At 38.9% G+C, this 25,449-nt stretch overlaps 1 protein-coding gene across 6 annotated transcripts in view; it reads left to right on the top strand.

Annotated features, from left to right (window-relative positions):
• Positions 1-25,449, top strand: part of LOC129724426 (uncharacterized) — a 48,584-nt gene that overhangs the window by 1,141 nt on the left and 21,994 nt on the right. Inside the window, exon 2 of one of the 6 annotated variants that reach the window (XM_055679324.1) lies at positions 24,666-25,189. The exons of the other annotated variants lie outside the window; for them this stretch is intronic. The gene's annotated coding sequence lies outside the window, so the exon portion shown is untranslated. The remainder of the gene's footprint in view (positions 1-24,665; positions 25,190-25,449) is intronic. 6 annotated transcript variants of the gene reach the window in all.

The raw sequence follows: 25,449 nt of genomic DNA, 5'->3' as shown, positions 1-25,449 counted from the left end.
TGTCAAAGGAATGTATCTCCATCTTGGTGATTGTCAGCCACAGCAGCTTCTCTGTGGGGAACTTAGTGTGTGAAATGAACTTCACCTCGGAGCTCACTTCCTTCGTGGGGGAAGTAAAATACAAAGTGCCCTGCCAGTCGTTGCCATCCAGGGTGTGTTTAGCCGGGAAAATCGATTTGGTATATTTTTAAGCCGCTGCCACTGCGTCATTGTCTGCAGCTCCGGAACTAGTGGGCGGGACTGCCGTTGTATGTTCATGTTCGCCAGGTATTTTTTTACTGTTTGGCCGGTTGCACCGATCTCCCGGCCAAGCGCACGTAGCGATGTAACCACTTTTCCCTAGATCTTCCTCTTCAGCATCCTTTAGAGTTTTTTGTCGCCCAGGATCATCGGCCGACCGGGACCGGGCTTTCTTTCGATACTCTGATAGTTGTCCAAAAGTGATACGGTCTTGTAGATGCCGGAACGGGTGTATCCGGCGTCCAAAAAATGCCGCAAGATGTCCGTATAGGACGCGGCACGGTGCCGTTCCTTGAACGCGCACAGTTTTGAACGAAATAGCTTTACTTTTTTCGCCATCACGTTAAGAATTCGAGTCAATTTTTTTCTGCTGACTCATGGGTTACTATGGTTCATGCTGCATGGGTAGTTTCGTCAGTACGTGCAAAGGTAAAACCACGAAAAACGACAGTTTTCGTGCATTTTTTAATGCAAACTTTACGGCATAACAGTTTTATCTTCTCAAAAATAGTCCCCATACATAACTCAGGCTTAAGCAGTTTTCTTGTTAGACTTTACTTATAATCGTGAAAATCTAACTGTTTTGACTAACAAAAAAAAAAACACAAGAGTAGTTCTTGAAATTTTCGAAATCTTTAAGAAATGCATGAAATCTGTAACTTCATATCTCGCTTAATGATATTAATAAAAAAATTATGCGCGGTAAAATTGTTTCGAACATAGAAAACATTAAATTTTTGTTGGTTTTGTCCAATAATTCCGTGTGGGTAAGTACCCACAGGGATGTTTTCCGAGTGGGTACTACTACCCATACTACCCACATCAACCGCCGGCCCTGGTTGCAGCGGATTCCAGTAATGATAGCAGCTGGGCCAGCTGATGCAGGGACAGTGGATACCAATGGCAGCGTATAGCGGCCACAACTGTGGCATGTCTATGGATAGCGAACTAGTTGCAGCGGATCTCAGTATCGATAGCGGCTGATGCAGTGAGGCACTTTAGTGAAATGCAGTCTCGTGCGATAGTGGGCACTAGTGAATGCTTTCAAAGACAAGTTGACTCATTTTGACAAAACGTGAGCCGTCTAGTTTTGAGTGTGAACCTTGCGGTCGTGGCTTTGCACACAACCCTCCTGTTTTTTTTTTACGTGGACTCCGGAATGTACGCGGTTTTTTTACACAGATTCCGGAATTTACGCGGTTTTTTTTACGCGACACGTCTCCCCGCGTAAAAAGCGTCTTTAATGTACATACTATCTATAGGGCTTTCTATGCACGTCAGAAAAACGAGAGTGTTAATTTATTCAACATGTATTGCGACCTTCACGCCAGTTTGGACTACCCCGAAACAGAGTCTATGTGTATGAGTCGCGCGGAGAGAAAATCTATCGTTTCGGCAACACAGTTTTGTGCCGTTTGTTGCCAAGATCTATACAGTTCTGTTTTTCACCATGCATAAGCGTATATCATTCTTTGAAATTCTTCACAAGGTACACAGTTTTGAAAGATTACACCGGTGATGTTTTGTTAAATTTAATGTCGAATTCGGTTTTACGACAGGACTATCCCGTCCCGGACTACGCTTTGCAGCTGAAAAAAAAAAACACTCCGAGCAGTTGCAATGGTGTGCGTAATACCAGAGGTAGCTGTCACTTTTGTTTTGGTCATTATCGCCATTGTCTTTTATCGCGTTTGTGCTACTGTACGAAAAATTTGCCAATTTACTGAAAAATGACAAAATAACAAAATAAAATAAATAAAATTCAACCTGATGTTTGACCTTTTTGACATGCGAAGAACGATAATCAAAGCAAACCGATTTTGACACATTTTTTTTTTGACTTTGACACATACGTGTGAATGTGTTGGTGTCTTCAAAACTGCACTCTGTTTCTTGCGCGGACTGTCCGGGACAGAAAAAGAATAGTCCGGAAAATGTAAAAAAACAGTGATAGGACAAAGTGTAGTCCGCGGGGTAGCTACACCGCAAAAACGAAAACGACATAAGTGAACCAGTGTACAGGTTTAATGTTGGATTAAAATGTGTAAGTAAAACTTCGGAAATTGCAATTATGGTTTGAACGGAAAATGTGTTTGTTATGCTTGTATTATGAGTGATGCATTGAAAATTAAAAACCCAAATTAATCCACCTAGCGGTCAGACCCAGCCTTTCTCATTCACTCTTATATTTGTAAAAATAGATTTACATAAATGCTTCAATCCAATAAATGTATATTCACTCTCTAGGTTCTAAAACATTGATGTTGTAATCTATACATATAAAAATGCAGTCCGGTCTGTCTGTCTGTCTGTCTGTCTGATCCATATAGGCTCGAAAACTACCGAACCGATCGACGTAAAAATTTGTATGTAGGGGTTTTTGGTGTCGATAATGCAGGGCTATTAGCGAGTCACTTTTTAGTGACTTTGTCACTATTTTGAGCCTAGTCACTAAAAAGTCACTATTTACGCTAAAAAGTCACTAAAGTCACTATTTTACGACAAAATGGTCACTTAAGTCACTTTTTTAGCTTTAAATGTATAAATTAACTATTGTTGTATTGCTACATACTTTAGAAAGCTTGCTTCTCATTTACAGAATATTTGGACAGTTCGGTTTGTAAGGCATTTTTGTTAACTTTTCCATCATAGAAGTTTCATGCCAGGCAATGTTTTCAAATTTCTCATCGAAGTGAACAGTGCAGAATAGTTACGAACGAATTGTCTAAGAGCTGCAAAGGAATGTAAAGGTTTATTCTATAAGATACTCGCGTCTTAAACCAGTGTTGTGCGTGAAATTACGTTTGTAGTTTGATTTTCTTGTCTCAAATCAACTGTTTCTCCTGGTTAAAGTGGATTCAAAAATTTCGAGCTTATATTGTGCATAGTCGTGTTTAGGTCTCAATTCGTAGGATTTTGCTTTCAATCATCCGAACCTACCGGTGTTTACCAGATACCCATTTCGAAATTCTATAATGATAACCCGTTCTACGCATATTTGTCCCATGCTCCAGATCAAACAAACGAGTGTTTAGTGGGACGAATTTGATTGGAAAATGTCAAGTGGGTTAAATATGCGTGGAAAATCATTGATGGGACAAACAGGCTCAGTATTGTTTTTGCCGATTTTCGGAACGAACAATGCTATTTTTAATATATTTTGAAAAACCCCTCCCTTAGTTAGCTTAACCAACTTCAAACGCTTTTTGAAGCTGTCACAGGCGGCACGGATTCCCAGATTTTCTGGATAATCGCTTTACAAGTTGGAGATTTTGTAAAAAAAAGTTTATTGAGTTGAGATCAAGTAAACTTAACGGCAATTTATTTCTATTAAAAAAGTCCCTCGAATTGTCCCTATACCAACCTTGAGTCAAGTTCGCAGTATGCGCTGATGCACCGTCTTGCTGGAACATATAGTAATTAGCTCTGAAGAGTTTTCGAAGACACGGGGTAGCGTTTTTTTTCCAAAACTACCGTTTTATAATAAACAGCATTAAATTCGGCGTCTTTGTAAATGAAAATCAGAGGAAATTTACTCGCTTGCAAATTGCTCCCGAGACCATCACTAAAGCTGTACTTCACACGTTTTGTGCAAGGGCAGTCACTGACCAAAAATCGTTTTACTACGACTTTCTGGATTAATTTGTTACATCGCACATCAAGAACTAAATACAACTGACAGACCACCAACACACCAATGCGTATTCGAGAGTGCATACATTCGTTCACGTACTTTCATAAACACTCATAACTCGAAAACTTGTATTCGAATGTATATTGAACAAGGTGTTATTACAACCATTTCAATGTGAAATTATGACACAGATTTTAGTTAGACTTTTTTTCTACGAGAACAAATCATGACACATTTTAGGTTCTAAAGACACAAATTTCGGATAAAATTTAATTCATTTATGGTTCAACAATAAATTTCAAAACCCTCTTTTGTATATTTTTGGTCATTATTTGGTCACTATTTAGTCTTTATTTGGTCACTACTCTAATGAAAAAAGTCACTAAAGTCACTATTATTTTGCTCCAAGTTCGCAACTAGCCCTGATAAAGGTTCGTATGATAGTTTGAGACCCCTCCCTCTTCTGGAAGGGAGGCGTCCCATACAAATGAAACATAAATTTTTGCACAACTCAAGAACAAGCCAAGCAAATGAAACCGAATTTGGCATGTGGATGTTCTAAGGGTTAACTAATATGTCCCTAATTGTTGGACGCCCCTCTTTCTTCTGAAAGGGAGGGGTTCCACACAAATGGAACCGAATTTGGCAGGGGAATGTTTTTAGTGGTAAAAAATATGTCCATAATGTTTTAACACCCCTCTCTTTTGAAAGAGAGGGGTCCCATACAAATGAAACACAAATTTTGCACAGCTCATGAACCAATCAAGAAAATACAACCAAATTTGGTATGTGAATGTTTTTAGAGGTAACAAATATGTCCATAATGGTTCGACGCCCCTCCCTCTTCTGGAAGCACATGTTTCTGCACGAATTTCTGCACATCTTGCGAACTAATCAACTAAATGGAACCATATTTGGCAGGTGATTGTTTTTAGTGGTAACAAATATGTTCCATAATCGACCTCAGGCAACATTTTGGATTGTAAGATGGCAACTTCCGGTTTCTGGAAAACAGCCAAAAATGGCCGATTTCCACCCAATATAATAATATTCAATTCAATTCAATTCAATTTATTTATCACCCGGTAGTGTAAGGTTAAACCTTTTAAATTACTACCTCCGAGTTTCATAACGTCAAATACATATACATGACTATCTAATTTATAATTTATAATCCTATTTACTACTTTAACTTTACAACAATAATATATAATTATGTTTGTCTAGAGTTCCAAAATTCGAGGCAGCCCCTCTTAAAATTTGCTTCCGAAGTCGAACGCTTAATCGTAGAAGGCATCAAATTTTAATTTACCACACCTCTGACGAACATCGTGTTAGCGTAGCCAGCCGTACTGTTTCGTGGAATTATGTAGTTTTGAGAACGGCGACTTTGGGTTGGGATCAGTTTTTGAAAAAGCACTGGGGGTGATTGTGTCCTAAAAAGTTTCCATAGAAACACACAGGATCGGTATGCGTATAAGTTCTGAATCGAGCATCCGACTAAATTGTGCTGGAGATGACTTACTCTTGCGTAGCGGTTCAGACCATAGACAAAACGGACAGAGCTATTGAGTGCAACTCGTAACCTGCGCATGGAGCTTGCGTTAGGCCGTACGTGCAGAAGGTCTCCGAACTAGAAATGCGGTAGTATCAGAGCCTTGAACAACTTCAGTCGAATATTCATAGGTGCGGAAGACGCAGTACTGAAGAGCGATCGCAAACAAGAATAAATTTTGCCGCATTGCAGGTTGATTAATCCGTCCCACTCCAAATCAGCTTGAAACACATAACCAAGGTTCACAGCTTTTTCAACCCATTCGATAGTTTGTCCCTTCATGACGATAGCAGGCAGTGAACTACTACACGCAAAACTTTTCCTTATTACTTAAGAAGCAATAGCGCAAAATTGCCTTTTGGGTAACAAACCTATTACTTAAAAGGCAATAAAATTCTTCCCCAGTCGAGTAACAACACATACTGTCATATATTTAGCACGTGTTACGGGAGAACGACTATCTAATAATGGTCGTTTCAACCACATGCAAATTTGTTTCTATCGCAAAATGCTCCCTTTCCATCTCAAGTAAAAAAAAAACCACACACCGTCGCATATGTTGCACATGTTAGGCCTCTGCCAGGCTGAATGCCAACGCGAGCGATCGGGCGAGATTCTTGCCGTCGGTAAATAAACAGCCGTAAGTAAAACTGTTCATTAACCTTCGGCAGAAATCTCGCCCCATCGCTCGTGTTGGCGTTCAACATGGCAGAGGCCTTTCAAGTTTCTTCTATCTCCAATTCATCCGGTGTGCGTGTATTAGTTCGCTCGTTGTATGCATACGGAGTAGCGAAAAAATATGACAAGAGCTGCCAAGCAGCATTTTCCCCGTCATAGAGTGAGCAAACGTTGATGATTTTCAAGACTTGAAATGCGCCTTAAAATGACATCACGATCTGTAAACTGCGTTAGAGAAAAACAAAAACATTCGCTTTCTTGCAAGCTATCTACAGCACATAATCGTTGGTTCATGGAAACTTATTTGGACCTGTTTGAAAATACAAAACTTGTGCCCATCCAGAACAATATTCGCAACTTCGGCAACTCTGGTCAGACAGTATTACATATTTCCATTTCAAGTAAACACTGGGGGACGAAACGAAAGTGTTTCTAATTAGACAATTGAGGTTGACGGTATAGATTCTGATTATGAATGGATGAAAGGGACAAAAATAAACCAGATTTTTGCATCAATACAAATGTAGCGAGTGAAGTCTTGCTAACACATGCAGTGCGGTGCTTGGCTGTATGTTCTCCTGCAGAAACACATACAAGCGTGTGGCCGTCATAATTTTTGTTACTTTTTAGTTGTTACTAATTGTGTATAATGCGCAGTCATGAGACACAATTAGTAATAAAAAATTGCCCTAAAGTAATAAAATGTTCCCCGTTTGCGTTGGGTGTAGAAACCGTGTTACGTCGGCAGCCTTTAACAAATATTGCCTTACTCTTTGTTTGGTTTATGTGCAATTCATTACGGTCAGACCATTCGGCAACTCGTGTCAGATCTTCATTCACCATTCTTACTAACTCGTGAGCAGAAGGTCCAAAACGCCTAATGTATAGTTGCACATCATCTGCGTAGATTTGCATCGAGCACCATCTTAGCACCGTTGGGAGATCGTTGATGTAGCAGCAAAATAACAAAGGGCCAATCACGGAACCCTGTGGCACGCCAGAAGTTACCTCTCCAATTTCGGAGCAATGTTCACCGCAGAAAACTGTCTGCGTCCTTCCTAGGAGATATGACTTTACGAGATTAACTGCACTAGGCGAGAAGTTAAAGTTAGTTAACAGTTTTGAGCATAGCTTATGGTGCGAAATTGTATCGAAAGCCTTGGAGAAATCCAGAAGAAGCAGTATGGCGGTGCCCTTTTTGTCGATTGCTGCTGCTAAATCATCATATACACGTATGGTCGCTGTTTTGATGCTGTGACCTTTACGAGAGCCAGCTTGACAATCCGACAGTAAACGATTCGCAGTAATAAACGTTGTCATTTGCTTCTTCAATAGTTTTTCAAAAACTTTAGACATCACGCACAAAATACTTATCGGTCTCAGATTTGTTAGAGCATGAACATGAGGTTTTTTCCGGAGTGGAAGTATCTTTGCTTGCTTCCAGACTTCAGGAAAAGTTGCAGACTCAATGATAACATTAAAAATATAGGTGAATTGTTGCAGGAGTAAAGGAAGGACGATTTTGATGAAACTTATGGGCAATCCATCGATACCTGTTGCATTTGACTTAATATCCCATATTGCGTTGACAATTTCCCAATCTTCGAATTTCCGGAACGAAAAACTGTGGGGGGAAGCGTTTTCAAAATAGCGTGGTCGCCGAGGCGAGTTATCCGTGTAGTTGGCAAGAAACATCCGGTTAATTTCATTGGGATCAAAATCACAGTCAACTGGCACCTGCTCCTTGACTACACCAAGTTGCTTAATTCGCTTCCAGAGAACTAGGCGGTATTCTATCGTCCAGGTCGTGCAAGAAACGTGCTTTGGCATCCTTGATTAAAGCGTTGGTACGGTTCCTGACTGCTTTATATCGCTGTTTAGCTAGCGTCTTCGAATCCGCCGGAGCATTCAACCAATCGTTGTAAGCCAGATCACGCTCCAGTATTGACTTTCTTATATCATGGTCAAGCCACTGGTTGGTTCGCTGACGTTTACTTCTTGTTCGGAGTGGTATGCACTGATCATGAATACGTTTGAGATGACTATTGAAGGTATCAAGTAATATGTTTGGATCGTTTATGGAGTACATTTCATCCCAGGCAACGGAAAGTACGGCGTTTTGCAGGGTCAATGCGTCGAAATTAACGTAATCACGATATGTCTGAGTCGTCGTTTCAGGCGAAGTGTCAAAATCCAGGGAGCCAAAAATTAGATCATGCTGCGACAAGGCAGGAAAGCTAACCTGATTAAATCGTAGAACTTTCTCATTGCAACTAGTTATGAATAAATCCAGCTGCGAACATCCAGAATTGTGGAAAAAAGTCGGTTCCTCACCGACAGACGTCAAAGCGAAGCTCTCAAGTACTGATTCAAACCCGCATCTTCTATTGTTACGAGTACTCAAGTCTGTATTAAAGTCACCAACGAGTAAAATGGTCTCAAATTGTGTTGTAAAATCAGCTAACTTATCAATAAGAACCTTGAGCAATCGTTTTCGGGTGGATTGTAAACGCCCATAATCAACATTTTCTCTACGCCAACCCGAATCTCCAATGCAAGGCATTCCGTTTTATCATCGGAATCAAGGTCTAACACCGTACTGAACACTTTTCTACAGCGCAAGTGATCCTTGCAATAAAATACAATTCCACCCCCGCGCCTGTACAGTCGGTCGTTGCGAAAATTGTTATACCCAGGAATAGCTACACTGCGATTACTGACTTTGGGTGACAACCACGACTCTGTAAAACAAGCGAGACTGACCTTAGAACCTTGTAGCAGATTTTTCACTTCGTCAAGTTTAGCTGATCGTCTTGCACAAATACTTTGGGCGTTTCCATGACACGCATTAAGTTTTCCAGGAAGAAGCACTGCATTCATCACAGCACCGAGAATGCTCGTCAGGGTGTGACTGTTCAACGAGGACATTTAGTAGGCAAATGGAAGCAATTTTCAGGGGGCTGAAATAAGGTATAGATATTGTTTTTGTCATTTAACATTGTACAATCTTCACTTATATAAAACTTAAACAAACTCTGATAGTGGACTACCGATACATATTTACGAAAATTGATTGAGTTGTTCCTCGGACTGGATGGCGATGGGCTTAGCAGCAGCGGTAGGCTTCACGAAGACGACTCCCAGCTTAGTGAAAACAGATGCAAGCTTGCCCGCTTTTTTCAGACGTACAGATGCTGCCTTCAATTTACGTGCTGCTACCGTCAGATTTTCATTCACGTATACACGTCGCGTCGACTCAAGCCCAAGATGATTTAACTGAAGATCACGTTTGCGAAGGTAAGCACTATAGATATCATCTCGTTGATTCCTCAGCGCAAACTGCACCAGCACCAAACTGTTGTCACCGTCGTTCATCGCTCCCGATTTAAGACGCCTTATGTCAACCGAAGGCTTCATTCGCTCATTCATCCCAAGCCGTTTGCATATCGCCATGAAGTATGCCAGTAAATCTTCGCCTTTGAGAAACGGAATACCGCTGACGATCAGTTCGTTCCTATTTTCCAGGTTGTCCATTGTCGCCGAGATTTCATCAACCCTCCCGCATAGTCCATTCAAAACATCATCGTAGTTTTGATACTGCGTAGCACATTCAGCTCTGAGTGTGTGGATGTCGTTTGAAACAACGGTCAACTTTTGCTCTAAGTCAGTTTTAACCTCGTCAATCTTGGTGTTAATTTCATTGCGCATTTCATCAATCAGCGTTCTCGTCTCCGTAAACTGATTCATTAGCATTCGCACTGCGGCATCCAGTGTGATAGAGTCGTTATCGACATCGATATCACCATCATTCCTCGGGCGCTTTGTAGCGCTGTTTGTTATGTTTTTAGAATTGGAAGGCGGTGTACGGTGAAGAGACATAGCTGATTCGTGTGTGTGCGACGAATGAAATCGAGCAGTCAGCAATATCGTATTGTTCCTTCACAATGGCGAATGATATACCGCAACAGGTCAAGCCGAGATTTTTTTTGCAACGAAAAATCTAAACCAGTAGAGCTCACACGGACTAATTACCACGGGCAGATCAACAACGGACACTTCGGAGGACTTCGGAACTAATTTCGATGAAAAACACGAACGGAAGCAATCCACTTTACCGGTTTGTTTACGAGCGTTCTGTTAGCAGCGCATTGTAGCTTGACAGTGTTGCTAGATTCTATATATCCGGATCTAGAATGATACACAGGAGCTAAACTCGACCACAGATAGCATTTTGAATTCTAAGATGGCGACTTCCGGTTTCTGAAAACAGCTGAAAATGACCAAATACCACCCAATATCAAAATCCAGAAATTGTCTCCAAATGAAATGAAATGAAATTATGAAATCCAAAATGGCGACTTCCGGTTTCTAAAAAACAGCCAAAAATTGCCGATTTCCGTCTAACATGAGTATTTCCGGATCTAGAATAATACACAGCAGCTGTAATCGACCACAGACCCAATTTTGGAATTTGATTTGGCGACTTCCGGTTCCTGGGAAACAGCTGAAAATGATCGAATAACATCCAATATGGGTGTTTCTTCAACCAGAATGACGCTCAGAGGCTAGAAATTATCTTACATACCATTTTGAAATCCAAGGTGGCGACTTCCGGGTTGTGAAAAACAGCCAAAAATAGCCAAATACCATTCAATCTGTGTATCGCTGGAACCAGAATGATGCAATGAGCTAACAATTTACCTCAGGCACCATTTTGAATTGCTAAATGGCAACTTCTAGGAAACAGTCGAAAATGACCGGATAATACTCAATATGGATATCTCCGTAATAGAGATGACGCATAAAAAAACCAAACATTGACCCTGGACACCATTTTGAATTTAAAGACGACCACTTTTAGTTTCTGGAAAACAACCAAAATAACTTCCAATATGGGTATTTCCGAGATTGATGCCAGAAAATCTGCTGAAAATGGCCGAATACCACCCAATATAAATATATTCAGAATTAAGGCGATGTACAGAAGCCAAAAGTCGAGGATGTTGTCATTTCGATGAACCAATCATTTTAAACAGTTTGTAATTTGACTTTGATCATATCCCATGACCGATTCGTCGTGCATTTGCAGACTTTAAACACATCTCAAGGAATCAATGAATTTGGAACGTTAAAATAGTACGATACCACATTTAAATTATGTTAAGGCCACATATATCGATCGAAGCAAGTATAGTTTTAAATAGTCTTTGAATTTCTTTTCTTTCCATAACTTTTGAGCCACATATCAAATTGTTATGAAGTTTGTTATTTGTAAGTTTGAGAGATGACTCGTTCGTATGACACTAGTTATGTTCAAATAAGTCATGTAATCTTTGAGATAATAGACTCTCGTTGTTTTATTAACAATTTAATACATAACGGTTGCTTAAGTTCGATTCGAGTTATAATCAAATGAAATGGGAACGTATAGGGCAGGCAAACTTTGAAACCACATGTTTAATCATAATTTATCAGTTAACCCTTAACTAGCCCACTCATCTGATAATAATATTGATCAAATCGGTTGTGTAGTTTCTGAGATAATGAAGTTTCGTGATTTTCACATTTCGGTACATACATTACAGACGAAGTTACAGTAAAATTCAATAGGGTGTTATGAGGTAGCTAGACTTATTAATTGACACTAATTTTGTGGAAATCAGGTCAGCCATCTTTGAGAAAAGTGAGTGAGTCCAAGTAGTCTTCGGAATATGTTACTTTTCATAGCTGGATTTTACATTTTTAAACATAACAGGCAAAGTTATAATCCGTTTGCAAAACAAATCAATAGGGTCTTATGGGGCAACTAGACCTTCCATTTGACACTGTTTTTATGAAAATCGGTCCATCCATCTCTGAGAAACATGAGTGAGATTAAACAGTCTTCAGAACACATTTCTTTTCATAACTTCTGAACCCGAAGTTCAATCTTGATAAAATTCAAAAGTTAAGGTGGCCAGTTCATTTGAAATCAATTTTGTTCAAATCGGTTGTGTAGTTTTCGAGATAATGATGTTTCATGATTTTTACATTTTGATACATAACCTCTAAACTAAAAATCCGATTACAATAAAATTCAATAGGGTCCTTTGGGACAACAAGACCTTTCATTTGCAATTAATTTCATGAAAATCGGTCCAGCCATCTCTGAGAAAAGTGAGTGAGAATAAAAATCTGCACATACACACACATACATACTGAAAATGCTCAGCTCGTCGAGCTGAGTCGAGTGATATATGCCACTTGGCCCTTTGGAGCACTTTTATACTTTCGGTTTTGCAAGTGATTGCTATACCTTTCTGGAGAAAGGCAAAAACTACCGAGTTTGATTCACACTCTCACAAATTTCAATATACAGTGTAAAGCGGGCCGTGTCGTAGTGTTCGTGTGTTTTCGCTTGGAGAACTCTATAGGAGCGATGCCAACTCTCAGATGCCTTCGGATGTTCTTCGGATGATAACTCAAAACTGAGTTAACATGGTCATTACTAAAATCTGAGTAATGTAACCCATCTTGATTACTCACTTTTGACATTTTGCATAAGTATACCAAACTGAGTAGATCTTATTCAGATTAGAGTAAAAACAACGGAGCGTGCAGATTGCGCTTGTTGGCGTGATTAGCAGTGAGTTTGCTTATAAACATTAATGTCAAATTTGTTGTTTTGGCGGGGCTAAGAATATTGCTTAGAACATTAAATAAGAAACACAACTTTCAAAAACTGGTTAAAAATTATTTAAAATGCTTTGAATAATTCCATTCAACATTTAGGTTTTTACCCGAATCAACATGAAATGAGGTTGAATTACAACCGTTTTCGAGTGCCAATGCCAGTCAGAGATGCCAGATGTTTTGGAAAAATGTCTGCAACTGCTCGAAAAATCGGCTTGAAATCTGAAAGAAATCTATCCGTGATTCTAAAAAAATTCGCTCACACAGGCAAAAGTCTGCAAAAATCTGCCCACATTTCGAAAAAGTCTGCGTAAATATAAGAAGACTCTGACAAAAATCTGCAGAAACTATTAAAAGTCTGTAAATATCTGCGGTAAACGGCTGGATAATGCGTACCACCGGTGCCAAGTGCACCTGCAGGAATAAAACCACACGTGGTCCTTAGCCTCTTATGCAGCCACTCCTATCCCAACCTTCATGCGGTGCCAGCTGTGATACGAGCAAACAAGGGACGATCGTATAAACAATCCCGGTGGGAACTTGGTCGTATGCTGACAGGGAAGGAGGGCTCTTTTGAGTTTCCGAGCGTTTGTCCTCCATGTTAGGAGCAGCTCAGAACGGCATCTGTACTCCAGGTTAGGGGCGGCCGGTTACTGTCCTCGTACCAACGTGGGACTCTAAACAGTGTTGTGCACGATGGTCCTCCGGCCGCCACCGTAAAACACTCACAAGTAATGAACGAGGAACAAAGAAATTCGGACTGGAACAATCGGCACAGGTCCATGCGACGAAAACGGACTAGCGATTGGAATTTCGGGACGTGAAACTGCCGATCTCTCAATTTCCAAGGGAGCACTCGAGTGCTCTCCGGAGTATCCCGCGAGTTCGACGTTGTAGCGCTGCAGGAGGTGTGCTGGGAGGGCTCAATGGTACGTACGTTCCGGGATGGTCATGCCATCTACCAGAGCTGCGGCAACACACATGAGCTGGGGACAGCTTTTATAATGATGGGCGAGATGCGGAAACGGGTGATTGGGTGGTGGCCAATCAGCCCTCGAATGTGCAGGTTGAGAATCAAGAGCCGGTTCTTCAACATAAGCATCATAAACGTGCACAGTCCTCACCTCGGTAGTACGCAAGACGACAAAGATGAATTTTACGCGCAGTTGGAGCGTGAGTATGACCACTCCCCAAAACATGATATCAAGATCGTCATCGGGGATTTCAACGCTCAGGTCGGCCGGAAGGAGGAATACAAACCGGTGATTGGAGGGTTCAGCGTGCCGATGCCGATGGGGTGGACGGGTTAGTAAACCCGTTTGCCAGGTAGGGCATCGCACGGTCTCCACCGAGACTGGCGGATGCCGGTAAAGGCGCCGCACAGGTTGGTACACCTTTTGCGACACCGACAGGGGAGTTCCGAGTTGGGGCAAAGGCGGCCACGCCTAAAGCCTGTATCAGACTAACCGTTGCAGCGGTCAACCGCTACCGTTCCGTTCTTTTTCGACCAATCAGAACACAGCGGTCGACCGTCGCTTGTTGTTGCAAAAAAAAGAATCTTTTCTATTTTTGCCGCCGACCGTTCCCAACGGTTGCCGGCTGCTGTCATTGACATGGCAAAGGCAAACGTGCCTCTTCACACCTACACAAAGTCACATATAGAGACTTATCGAATAAAAATGTCGTGCACACACGACAGCCAGTCAAAACATTAATAGCATAGGCAACGCTGCTTGGCGATGTCAAATTTCGACAAACGGGAAGGAAAAAAAGAATTTTTGTTTTGATCGTGCGCTAGGAACTTGTTTTTATTAAATCTGTGTTCCGTTTGTAAGAAATACTTCCAGTGCAATTGAAAAAAACTTGACCGTTCGTGCCTCTCCAGAGGAATATAGTCATACGGTCAGACTCCGCTTTTTTTGCTGCAGCGATTGCGCGTTTTTGTCGCGTTCGCGTAGTGTTTGTTTGGTGATGCTGAATCAGCAGGAATCACGTAGGAAAACCAGCGAACAAATTGGACACTAAATCCAGTCATCCTCTGGAAGCTACCGACGATGTTCGAGGATGAATCCGGGTTCGGAGTACGGCATCGGCGCTGGTATCGACTGCATGGTCATTAGGGTGGGACAAAAAATAAATGTTAGCTCCCATGCAATTTTCGTGTTCCTTATGGGTCCCATAACAACTGTGTAACTTTTCAGATCGATCGGTGAAACGCCCGATTTGCGCCCGATTTTTAAAGTTTCTATACGATTTTCTATGGAAAAATTCACTTTTTCAAAACTTATTCTCTAGAGATGTCTGCTGTTGGCTCTTAAAAATATATCAATACAAGATATTTGTAGGAAATTTTCCTGGAAAAAAATTCTGAAGACCGTAAGGCGCTACGATGCTTGTAGAAACAGCTATTCACCCCAAACTGATTGAATGTCTGACGGACGGCTCACAATTGAAATTTTCCAGCAACACTGCTACAGCATGCACTTGATGCTTATAAATGTACATCCAAGATTGTCTGGGAATGTATTCTCACATTGCGACAGCTATGTCAAACAAACTCAGTAAATTTGTATTGGGTTCCAGGACATTGTGGCATTGGTGGGAATGAAAAGGCAGACGAACTTGCAAAACAAGGATCTAACTCACAGTTTTTCGGCCCAGAACCTTTCTGCGGTATTTCAAACTGTGCAGTGAAAATGGAGCTTGAACGCTGGGAGGAACAAAAGGTGATAACCAATTGGTTTGATGTCAAAAAGTGTTCCCAATCTAAAAGATTTATCACACCAAACGAGAATCATTCGAAAAAGCTCCTAGAGCTCAACAAAAGAGCCCTTTGTACATACGTCGGCCTAGTAACGGGGCACTGTCCGAGTAGATATCATTTAAAAAACATTGGCCGGGTTCAGGATGATATCTGTCGCTTTTGTAATATGGAAAGCGAGACATCGGAACATCTGCTGTGCAGTTGTGGTGCATTATTTAAACGCAGATCAAGGTTTCTTGGCAGTGGCTGTTTACAGCCCAAAGAGATTTGGTCTTTGAATCCTGGGAAGGTGATTGGCTTCATAAACCATATTTCACCTGACTGGGAGCGTGTCGGTGCAGGTACCTGATCACTCAACAATAGTCGTCATTGTATTTTGCAAGGGGACACGTACAGCAATTGACTGGGATATATATTACAAAAGTTCACATCAATGGACAACGTAATTCTAATTCCCTAACAAAAAAAAAAAATAATAGGATCCATAAGGAACACGAAAAGTGCATGGGAGCGAAAAAATAACACCATCGCTTTTTTCCCATATAACCGTGTCCCAGCCTAATGGTCATCTCCTTCGCTATTGGGCCTATCCTGATGATGAAAAATACAAGCCTCCGATCGAAAGTATTGATTTGCAGAAGTGCTCAGAAAGTAACTATTGCACCCAGATTGGTATGCTTACGATTGAACAAATTATTATTAGAATTCCGACGTCTACCACCGCCGGATGATGTTGAATCGCTGGTGCTAGCAAAGCAAGGCAATACTGCTATTCACCGGTAGGTGTATGCCTTTCACCGGATACTAATATGTCGTTCTAAATTTTTACAGGTATTTGCTGTCAGCTGATTGTGAGTAGTATTAAGATGAGTATCTCAGTTAGTTATTTGTTAAAATTATGAGTTCGATGAGCAGGTGAAGATTAGCGTTTTTTTTTTAATTTATTTGTGATGAAGTAAGTAAGTGAATTAAAATAAAACTTGAACCTAATCTTACATTTATCTTTTACTGACTGTAATTGAGAATTGCAACGATTTTTTCGGAACTTATTCGACATATTTTGTAATGTTTACACATTAGTAAGCCTATGTACAGGAGTCAAAATAAGTAGTATAGGCAAGTGCCGGTAGGCATGACAAACCTGCTAATTTTTAGATGAATTTGATAGTTGGTTACCTGATAAAAATGCTTATTTGCATCATTGGCATAGATGAAAAAACCATTTCCAGGGCTGGTAGCAGGTCTCTTTTTAGAGACTTGGTCTCTCTTTTAAAGCTAGTCTCTAAAAAGTCTCTTTTTTCAACGAAAGGTCTCTAAAGTCTCTTTTTTCTTCTTAAATGGTCTCTTTTCACCTAAAGGTCTCTTTTTTGATTTCTCGTTCAAATTATCAGACGAGGTTGAAAGGAGTATCTGTTGTGCTACAGGAAATAACATCACAAATAAGGACGCCCGACAGAATTCACGAAAATATCCTGAAAAAGAAAGGCTTTCTCATCCCAAGCTAATTTTTCGAAGCGACCACAAAAGTAGTCGCCAGTGTGCTAGAAGTACGTTGTTTTTATGTGATGCGGAAGCAAATCCCAGGTACATTCCGTGTCGAAATTAAACCTTGTGTTTATTTGACATGGATTGCGTAGCCCACCGTTATATTGTACAATACAATTGTGCGGTTAGCACTACGACACGGCCTCGAGACCAGCTGGGAGCCTTTTATGACGCAATTCCGGAAACTAAACATTCAAACAATTTGAAAATGCAGTAGTAATCATACAACCAAAGTAATAATTCACAGGGTGGCCACTCTCTCCAGCTTCATTTGTTGAGCCATTTCTGAAAAAAAACATCAACTTGAAAATCTGTGAGCCAATTGGCTTGATCCTCTCTGTTATAGAAAACCTGGCTATTGGTTTCAACCAAAATAGACAGCGGTTTAGTAGCTAGACCTGCGAAATCTAACTTAATTAGCCGGATAATCATATAAACATAAACATCGGCGGGGATTAGGGGGTCTAAGCACTTTTTAAAATATTTGTCTAAACTTTAACTGAGATTTTTGGTTATCAAAAAAAGGTTTACCTCGCAGTTTCGAAACTCGTCAATCATTTAGATTTTTTTTAACTACGACTCATTTCAATTCGCCTTTTAAGGTGGAGCAGGCTTAAGCACTAAATTTTGAAGTGTTAAATGTTCGTTCATGTCTCTGTTACTTCAAATTTTCGATTGGGTTGAGTTGACTTACACGATTGTGCATCGTATACTAAAGCCACAGACAAACAGTCTAAACTAAACTAATTTTCGTGAAAACGGCTTTTGTTTTTGCCAATAAATATATACGCTTGTTTTTAGCAACATCAGTGGCATTACTGCCTAATAAACAAAACTTCAAAAAAATCGTTATTTTTCTGGACTAAGAAATCGTCATCGAGTGGCTCGTCTGTTTGTCTGTGCCAAAACTTAGTCAAAAATATTATATCGGGGAGGCCCTGCTCTTGCATAACAACACATGTGAGAGTCTATTTTACTTAGTGCCACAATAATCTCGGTGGGTGTACGGGTATTTGTTGCCTCCTGCTTCTTTTGAACGCGTAAGAGTCGTTCTAACACAAATTCGGACCATGATGAATTCTATAAGTCAATAACCAGTTCCGATGTAGAAATATTCGATTCAAATCCTCGTTTAAAGTTGCCCCAGGGGCGAAAATGTAAGAGACTAACTAATATGATATAAATTCTTGCCGAAATAGAGACAAATCAATCTTCTTGTAAAAGTGCTTGCACTAAATTGAAGAAGAGCGGGCATGAAACAAAAGTACAACTTGCGCATAGTAACTCCAAGGTCTTGGTTTCGACAGTTGAAAGATGCGTTTATTGATATTCACTATATTTCTTCAGAAGAACTTTGGGCAATTGAAATATCTGTCTGAAAAAAAAAACTTATTTAGGTAAAATCTGAGAAAATCGATTTTTTGAATATCACTTCTTGTTTTTTAAGTATAGAATCTCAAATTCAAGTATCTCAATATTTTAAACTTTTTTGAAAGTCATCCCTTCGCAACTTTCCTTTATCTCGGTTTTTTTATTCAGACATATCGACTTATTAAAAAACACTAAAGCCCTTTTCAAATGTTAATAGCATAGCATAGCATAGCATAAACAGCTGCACAACTTCGTAGGTGGTGCCAGCAACAATACTCTGTTTACGAGAACAAATTACCCTCGTTTGTGAGCAGCAACATGAAATTTGGGATCTAATCAAATGTTGCTAAACAAAGGTCAGATGACTCCAGAGATTTGTTACCGCCATGGCCACGTCCTTGCTACTGTTGGGGAACGGAAACGGAATGTTAGTCCAACATTTACTTAAGAGAACCACAGAGAACTCTACGTGCTCTCATAAATGTTACATGAGATGGGAAATTTTAGTAGGAAAGGGAGACCCTGGGATACATCTGTTAGATGTTGCGGGTCGATAATTGATTATATTATAGGTATGAATTTTGAGAGCTACGAAGAGCTGAAGCTATTGTGATTTACCGACTTTTTATTTTAATTTGTGTTTTATCAGTTAATTTTAAGAATTTATATAGTAATTTTACTGTTTTATATTTTATATTTTGTGGTTATGGGTGAAACGCGGACAAAGTTCAATGTTCTCCGAAACACAAAGCCCAAAACTCTAAAAATATGTGCTATGTGACGCATTCGTATGAACAAGTCAGCCTCTGTTTATTTACAAACATTTTAGTAAATAATTAGTTTATTTTTCCTCTACCTTCAACCAAAAATACATACGAAACAGATCTGTATGAATCTACCTCTACACGTCGATGATCAAAGCAAGAAAATACAACGCCGCCTACTTGTCAAAAAACAATTGCAGTTGAGCATATAGTATGCCAACGCAAACAACTCGAACAGAAAAAAATCTAAATCAATCATATCACTTATCTCGCATGAATTCCTCCTAAGGCTGCATATTCCGATAGCTCTGTTATTTGGAACACCAACTTTAGTAATTTTATTTGATTTCACCATTTATTTTCGCGCAAAACACACTCGTAATGAAGAAATTACGTGGAGATGAAGACGCGCACAAACATTCGGCCTTGTTGCCAGTTTCCTCTCTAAAGCCCTTTTCAAATGTTAATACATATAAATTAAAAAAAAATATGCAAGTTACGTAGGGTAATAAGGGCCTACACACCCGCAAAGTCCCATTGAATTCTGAAAAGCTACTACCAACCCCTCAGTCGAGTTGGCGCGAAACCCTCCTCATCTTTATTGAATTCTTGAAAACCCATAATGATTCGTTTGCTTTTTATGAATTTTTTACCGTTTTTTGAGCGACTTCGTTACTCGGATTATTTAGAACAATATTTTTTGTTAATCATATGTTTGAACTTGGTTTTGAGTGGTCATCCTGTTATAGGTTTTTTTTTTTTTTTTTTTTTTTTTTTTTAAGGGGGGATTTGTTAGTAGCTTAAGTATTTATGATAAATATTAGTAAATAATGAGTATGTGTGTCCAATCACAAATGGTGACTTCTCAACACTGTTAGAAATTTGTAATTCTAATTGTTAGGATTTGTTTGCTTTCGCAATTAGGACTTATCATTCGTAGGGATTTAAACCTACTTGTCAGAAAAGGGGAAGTAAACTTACAACTAACTTAATTTCTAACTTATTGGCTATAAAGAGAGCTTATCGTAGCAATTGAGGATTGCAACGATTTTTGTCGAAAATTGTTAATAATTTTATTTGACATAGTTTCTAATGGTTCAACACCAGTAAGTCTATGTAATTCGAGTGTACCAAACCAAGGAGGAAGCTTCAAAATCATTTTCAGAATTTTATTCTGAATCCTTTGGAGCGTTTTCTTCCTTGTTGAACAGCAACTTGACCAGATCGGTACAGCATAAAGCATTGCTGGTCTAAAAATTTGTTTGTAAATCAAAAGTTTGTTCTTTAAACAAAGTTTAGAATTCCTGTTAATGAGAGGATATAAACATCTCGTATATTTGATGCACTTGGCTTGTATACTCTCAATGTGCTCTTTGAAAATAAGTTTTTATCATAAATTAGTCCCAAGTACTTAACCTTGTCGGACCAACTTAAAATAACCCCATTCATCTTGACAACGTGATTATTGTTTGGCTTGAGGAAAGAAGCCCTAGGCTTATGCGGAAAAATTATCATTTGAGTTTTAGAAGCATTGGGAGAGATTTTCCACTTTTGCAAGTAGGAAGAAAAAATATCTAAACTTTTCTGCAATCGACTGCATATGACACGAAGGCTTTTTCCTTTTACGGAAATGCTTGTGTCATCGCAGAACAATGTAGGCAAATCAGGAAGATCTGAAGTGAATATGTTGTACAGGACTGGACCCAAGACTGAACCTTGAGGTACACCTGCTCTGACAGGAAATCTATCAGATTTTGAATTCTGATAGACAACCTGCAGAGTTCGATCAGTAAGATAATTTTTTAAAATTTTGATTATGAAAATTGGAAAATTAAAAGTTTGCAATTTCGCAATCAAACCTTTATGCCAAACACTGTCGAATGCTTTTTCTATGTCTAAAAGAGCAGCTCCAGTGGAATAACCTTCAGATTTGTTAGCTCGTATCATATTAGTAACTCTGAGCAATTGATGAGTAGTGGAATGCCCATGGCGAAATCCAAACTGTTCATCTGCAAAAATTGAATTTTCGTTGATGTGTGACATCATTCGGTTAAGAATAATTCTCTCAAACAGTTTACTTATTGAAGAAAGCAAACTGATTGGTCGATAACTTGAAACTTCAGCTGGGTTCTTATCCGGTTTTAAAATGGGAGTAATTTATGCATTTTTCCATAATTTGGGAAAATATGCAATTTTGAAGCAGCAATTGAAAATTTTCACTAAAAATTCCATTGTGCTCTCAGGGAGATGTTTGATTAGTATATTAAAGATTCCATCGTCACCAGGTGCTTTCATATTTTTGAAATTTTTAATAATTGATTCAATCTCATTCAAGTTAGTTTCAATTATTTCTGCAGGTAAAAAATTCTGGGAAGAAATTAAATCAAATTGACGTGTGACTTCATTTTCAATTGGACTCACAAAATTCAAATTTGAGTTATGAACATTCTCAAACTGCTGAGCAAGTCTTTGAGCCTTTTGTTCATTGGATACAAGAAAACGTTCACCATCTTTTAAAACTGGAATAGGCTTTGAAGGTTTCTTAAGAATCTTCGACAGCTTCCAAAATGGTTTTGAATATGGTTTCAATTTTTCAACTTTAGTCTCAAAATTTTGATTTCTTAGAAGAGTAAATCTATGTTTAATCTCTTTCTGTAATTCTTTATAAATAGTTTTAAAAACAGGGTCACGAGAACGTTGATATTGACGTCTGCGGACATTTTTCAAACGAATTAGAAGTTGAAGATTTTCGTCAATTATTGGTGAATCAAATTTCATTTGAGCCTTTGGAACAGAATAATTCCTGGCATCAACAATTGCACATTTTAATGCTTCCAAAGCGGAATCAATATTCACTTCGTTTTGCAAATCAAGCTCATTATTGAAATTTCTCTCAATATGAGTTTTGTATCTTTCCCAATTAGCCTTGTTATAATTAAAAACAGAGCTCATAGGGTTTAAAACTGATTCATGTGATAAAGAAAAAGTTATTGGAAGATGGTCAGAATCAAAGTCAGCATGTGTGATCAAATCACTACATACATGACTTTGATCTGTTAGCACCAAATCAATTGTTGAAGGGTTTCTAACAGAAGAAAAGCATGTAGGACTATTCGGAGACAAAGAGAATAGTATCCTGAAGAACAATCATTGAATAAAATTTTGCCATTGGAATTACTTTGAGAATTATTCCATGAACGATGTTTAGCGTTAAAATCGCCGATTATGAAAAATTTCGAACGATTTCTAGTGAGTTTTTGTAAATCACCTTTAAAATAATTTTTGAGCTCGCGTGTGCATTGAAATGGTAAATATGCTGCGGCAATAAATAAAATCCCAAGTTCAGTTTGAACTTCAACTCCCAAAGTTTCAATAACTTTCGTCTCAAGATGGGGAAGAGCACGATGTTTGATTCGGCGATGAATAACAATTGCAACTCCACCGCCGGAACCCTGAATCCTATCATATCTATGAACCACGTAATTGGGATCATATTTTAATTTTATGTTAGGTTTCAAAAATGTTTCAGTAATAATTGCAATATGCACATTATTTACTGTTAAAAAGTTAAAAAGCTCATTCTCATTGGCCTTCAATGAGCGAGCATTCCAATTTAATATTTTAATTGTTTTATTTAAAATCATTGCTAAATTTTAAATTAGAAACAATTTTAATAGTAAAATTTGTGCCTATTTGAATGGCTTCAAACATTGATTTTGCCTGCAACATGGCGTTCATAAGATCGAACATTGCCTGTTGCAAAAAAGAAAGTTTACCTGCCGTAATAGGCCCCAGGCAGTTGACATTAGAAAAAATATTTTCGGCAGCAATATTAGCTGGGGTAATAGGTGTACAATTATTTTCTAGCGTGTTTTGCTTACCCATATTAACGGTAATTTTCGAACTACCAACATTAGGCGGTAGAATGTTCGAATTATCTGTAACCTGTGCATAAGTTAAACGGGTATGCAAAGGAGTAGGTAAACTATGCGTCACTGGTACGCTTGGAGAATTTTGTTTTGAAGTTGGTTTTAATTGAGAAGTTGAATTTTGTTTACCTTGCCTTGCCTTAACAATTGCTAAACGGACTGGGCATTGATAAAAATTTGACATATGGTTGCCGTTACAATTCGCACAGCGAAAATTTTTACTCTCTTTCACAGGACATGTGTCCCTTTGTGAGAAGAGTCTCCACAATTAAGACATTTTTGGTCCATGTTACAGAATTTGGAACCATGGCCATAACGTTGGCAAGTACGGCATTGGGTGATATGCTTTTCACCTCCACCATACTTCCTATAAATTTCCCACTTTACACGCACATTATACAAAGCATGTGCTTTTTCAAAAAATTTTAAGTTGTTAACCTCATTGCGGTTTAAATGAATTAAATAGTTCACAAGGGAAATTCCAGCTCTCTGACTGTTTTCGCCTCGTGATTTTTGTTTCATTAGAATTACTTGGGTAGGGGCTATGCCAAGTAATTCTGTTAAAGTAAGTTTGATCTCATCAACGGTTTGATCGTTGGTGAGACCTTTCAAGACAACCTTGAACGGCTTGGCGTTCTTGGTGTCGTATGTAAAAAATTTGTACATCTTGTCAGTTAAATACTGAACAAGACGATCACGACCCTTTACTGAGTCGGCTAATAAGCGGCATTCACCTCTACGGCCAATCTGATAGGTAACTTTAACGTCAGAAACAAACGTTGAAAGTTCCTTTTTGAATATATTAAATTCAGAAGAAATAGTTACCACAATAGGTGGAACTTTCTCCTTTTTTTAAAGATTTTATATTTTGTATAGTTTCAATATTAATAACTTCCATTTCACCAGCTTCTTGCTCAGGCAAAATATCAAAAGGATTGTCACTACAGACACTCGATGTGTCAGAAAGAGATGCCTCTCTTTTCCTCCCCGCAGCGATGCGAGGTTTCTTTTTCCGTCCAGCCATTTCAGGTGATACGAAAAAAGTTAAAACAAATGTTAAATTCAAAAGTAGGTAGTCTTGAGAAAGACTGATGGGAAATAACTTTCAGGTAGTCTTTAAAAGACACACTGACAAAACACAAACTTTGAAGCTATAGGCAGTCAAAGACCAGTCCACAAGCAACCGAAAAAACGTCTGATCTGTAGGACAGTTAAAGACGCACTGATCCTGTTATACGTTTGTATTGCCTTTTTAAGGCAATCATATTATATCCTAAAATTTACAAGCCTTTTTCACTAATCAATTGATTTTTTTTTGCTTCTTAAGCAGGTGTTAGACGAAGCAAATATTTGCTATTTTTGGTACAGATTTTATTTTGTGCAAATAAAAATCGTACCAAAAATAGCAAATATTCGCTTCGTCTAATACCTGCTTTAGTCTGAATTTCATCTTATAAATTTTCTTTATAGTCACTTTTTGGTCTCTTTCGGTTCTTTTTTGGTCTCTTTTCAGTCATTTGGTCTCTAAAGTTCCTATTTTTGAGTCACTCAGTCGCTACCAGGTCTGCATTTCTAAAGTGAATGTTTTATCAAGATCGGGAATCGGTAAAGAGCTCATTAAGAAATGGCTATTTATCATCCGGAAATCCCCAGAGGAACCTGTATCAGGGGACATTTACATTTCTGCATAAAAATATAGCGTGAGACAACTCCATTTTCAGGATTTTCCATCAGGAATCTTTCATATCAGGCATATTGTTTAATATAACCTGGATGCCCCGAAGGAACTCGTAGTTGGAGAAGTTACATATCTGCAATAAAATATAGCATGCGACACCTCTATCTTCAGGATTGCTCTTCAGGAATCATCCAAAAGACATATTTCTGAACACAGACGGCATTGACCACTACCGGAACAATCCAAATGCCCCGGAGGAACCCTGAAGGGGGAAATTACATTTCTGCATCAAATATAGCGAATTTAGTTTAGCTCAACAATCACATCATTTACACTGATTGTTTGGTGAAAAGATAAATGTAAGATTAGGTTCAAGTTTTATTTCAATTCACTTACTTACTTCATCACAAATAAATTAAAAAAAAATGCTAATCTTCACCTGCTCATCGAACTCATAATTTTAACAAATAACTAACTAAGATACTCATCTTAATACTACTCACAATCAGCAGACAGCAAATACCTGTAAAAATATAGAACGACATATTCACACAAGCCTACCGCTGAATAGCAGTATTGCCTTGCTTTGCTAGCACCAGCGATTCAACATCATCCGGCG

The sequence above is a fragment of the Wyeomyia smithii genome, chromosome 2 (assembly GCF_029784165.1).
Source record: "Wyeomyia smithii strain HCP4-BCI-WySm-NY-G18 chromosome 2, ASM2978416v1, whole genome shotgun sequence".
NCBI classification, from domain to species: Eukaryota; Metazoa; Arthropoda; class Insecta; order Diptera; family Culicidae; genus Wyeomyia; species Wyeomyia smithii.
The sequence above is the reverse complement of the archived record's forward strand: the minus strand, read 5'-3'. Positions and strand labels throughout refer to the sequence as shown.